Consider the following 3,148-nt stretch of genomic DNA (forward strand, 5'->3'; position numbering starts at 1 on the left):
TTTATTAAAGCAAACGACGAAACACGAAAACAAACACTTGGAAGGATTACAAAATAACAAAAACGAATGTAGACTGACCTAAACCATGAAAACTTACATATAACACGAAGCACGTAGGAACAGGTACAGACTATAACAAACGAACGAACAAACGCTACAGTCCCGTGTGGTGCGCAGACACAGACACGGACGACAATCACCCACAAACAAACAGTGAGAACAACCTACCTTAATATGACTCTCAATCAGAGGAAACGTCAAACACCTGCCTCTAATTGAGAGCCATACCAGGCAACCCCAAAACCAACATAGAAACAGAAAACATAGACTGCCCACCCAAAACTCACGCCCTGACCAATAAACACATACCAAACAACAGAAAACAGATCAGGAACGTGACAGAACCCCCCCCTCAAGGTGCGAACTCCGGGCGCACCCCTACAACTCAAGGGGAGGGTCTGGGTGGGCATCTGTCCGCGGTGGCGGCTCCGGCGGTGGACGAGGACACCACTCCACCACTGTCTTTGTCCCCCTCCTTAGCGTCCTTTGAGTGGCGACCCTCGCCCCCGACCATGGTCCAGGAACCTTCACTAAGGCCCCTCCTACATAGAGGAGACAGCTCAGGACAGAGAGGTAGCTCAGGACAGAGAGGTAGCTCAGGACAGAGAGGTAGCTTAGGACAGAGGGACAACTCTGTACTAATGGCAGCTCCGGACTGAGTGGCAGCTCCGGACTGGGTGGCAGCTCCGGACTGAGTGGCAGCTCCGGACTGAGTGGCAGCTCCGGACTGAGTGGCAGCTCATGACTGGAGGGCAGCTCATGACTGTAGGGCAGCTCATGACTGGAGGGCAGCTCATGACTGGAGGGCAGCTCATGACTGGAGGGCAGCTCATGACTGGAGGGCAGAGGCCACAGACGGGCGGCTCTAATGGCTCGTGGCAGACGGATGGCTCAGAAGGCGCTGGGCAGACGGATGGCTCAGAAGGCGCTGGGCAGACGGATGGCTCAGAAGGCGCTGGGCAGACGGATGGCTCAGAAGGCGCTGGGCAGACAGATGGCTCAGACGGCGCTGGGCAGACAGATGGCTCAGACGGCGCTGGGCAGACAGATGGCTCAGACGGCGCTGGGCAGACAGATGGCTCAGACGGCGCTGGGCAGACAGATGGCTCAGACGGCGCTGGGCAGACAGATGGCTCAGACGGCGCTGGGCAGACGGATGGCTCAGACGGAGCTGGGCAGACAGGCAGTGCAGAAGGCGTTGGGCAGACGGCCGACTCTGACCCGCTGAGGCGCACAGTAGGCCTGGTGCGTGGTGCCGGAACTGGTGGTACCGGACTGGAGACACGCACCTCAAGGCTAGTGCGGGGAGCAGGAACAGGGCACACTGGACTCTCGATGCGCACTATAGGCCTGGTGCGTGGTACCGGAACTGGAGGTACCGGGCTGAGGGCACGCACCTCAGGGCGAGTGCGGGGAGAAGGAACAGTGCGTACAGGGCTCTGGAGACGCACAGGAGGCTTGCTGCGTGGTGCCGAAACTGGAGGCACTGGGCTGGAGACACGCACCACAGGGAGAGTGCGTGGAGGAGGAACAGTGCGTACAGGGCTCTGAGGACGCACATGAGGCTTGGTGCGTGGTGCAGGCACTGGTGGTACTGAGCTGGGGCGGGAAGGTGGCGCCGGATATACCAGACCGTGTAGGCGTACTGGCTCCCTTGAGCACTGAACCTGCCCAACCTTACCTGGTTGTATGCTCCCCGTCGCCTGACCAGTGCGGGGAGGTGGAATAACCCGCACCGGGCTATGTAGGCGAACCGGGGACACCATGCGTAAGGCTGGTGCCATGTAAGCCGGCCCAAGGAGACGTACTGGTGGCCAGATATGTAGAGCCGGCTTCATGGCACTTGGCTCAATGCTCAATCTAGCCCTACCAGTGCGGGGAGGTGGAATAACCCGCACCGGGCTATGAACACGTACAGGAGACACCATGCGCTCTACTGCGTAACACGGTGTCTGCCCGTACTCTCGCTCTCCACGGTAAGCCCGGGAAGTTGGCGCAGGTCTCCTACCTGACTTCGCCACACTACCCTTTAGCCCCCCCCCCCCCAAGAAATTTTTGGGTTGTACTTGCGGGCTTCCAGCCTTGCTTCCGTGCTGCCTCCTCATATCGTCGCCTCTCCGCTTTAGATGCCTCCAGCTCCGCCTTGGGACGGCGACACTCCTCTGGCTCTGCCCAGGGTCCTTCTCCGTCCAGAATCTCTTCCCATGTCCAATCCTCCTTGACCCACTGCTGCTGTCGTTGCTGTCCGTTAACCCGCTGCTTGATCTGGGTTTGGTGGGTGATTCTGTAACGGCATTCCTCCTCCTCTTCATACGAAGAGGAGGAGTAGTGATTCGACCAAAGTGCAGCGGGTTGTGAATACATAATGATTTATTAAAGCAAACGACGAAACACGAAAACAAACACTTGGAAGGATTACAAAATAACAAAAACGAATGTAGACTGACCTAAACCATGAAAACTTACATATAACACGAAGCACGTAGGAACAGGTACAGACTATAACAAACGAACGAACAAACGCTACAGTCCCGTGTGGTGCGCAGACACAGACACGGACGACAATCACCCACAAACAAACAGTGAGAACAACCTACCTTAATATGACTCTCAATCAGAGGAAACGTCAAACACCTGCCTCTAATTGAGAGCCATACCAGGCAACCCCAAAACCAACATAGAAACAGAAAACATAGACTGCCCACCCAAAACTCACGCCCTGACCAATAAACACATACCAAACAACAGAAAACAGGTCAGGAACGTGACACCAGGAGATGAACCCAGAGTGGTTTATGGTGCTCCCCAATCTATATGGGATGGAACCAAGCATTCTAGGTATTAGCTATATAAACTGTGCATTGTCTGTAAAGGGAAGGTTGTCAGCCTAACAGTCAGTCAAGATTGTTGGGCTGACGGTTTCATTATTGCAATAATTAAATCGATATTAAATAAAGATGATTGTTTGAAGAAATGACCAAGTCTTTCTCAGTACTGAATTTCTACGACACTGGCTAGCGTCTTCACTGACATTTTTAACCTCGCCCTGATCGAGTCTGTAACACCTACCCATTTCAAGCAGACTACA

The sequence above is a fragment of the Salvelinus namaycush genome, chromosome 6 (assembly GCF_016432855.1).
Source record: "Salvelinus namaycush isolate Seneca chromosome 6, SaNama_1.0, whole genome shotgun sequence".
Lineage (NCBI taxonomy): Eukaryota > Metazoa > Chordata > Actinopteri > Salmoniformes > Salmonidae > Salvelinus > Salvelinus namaycush.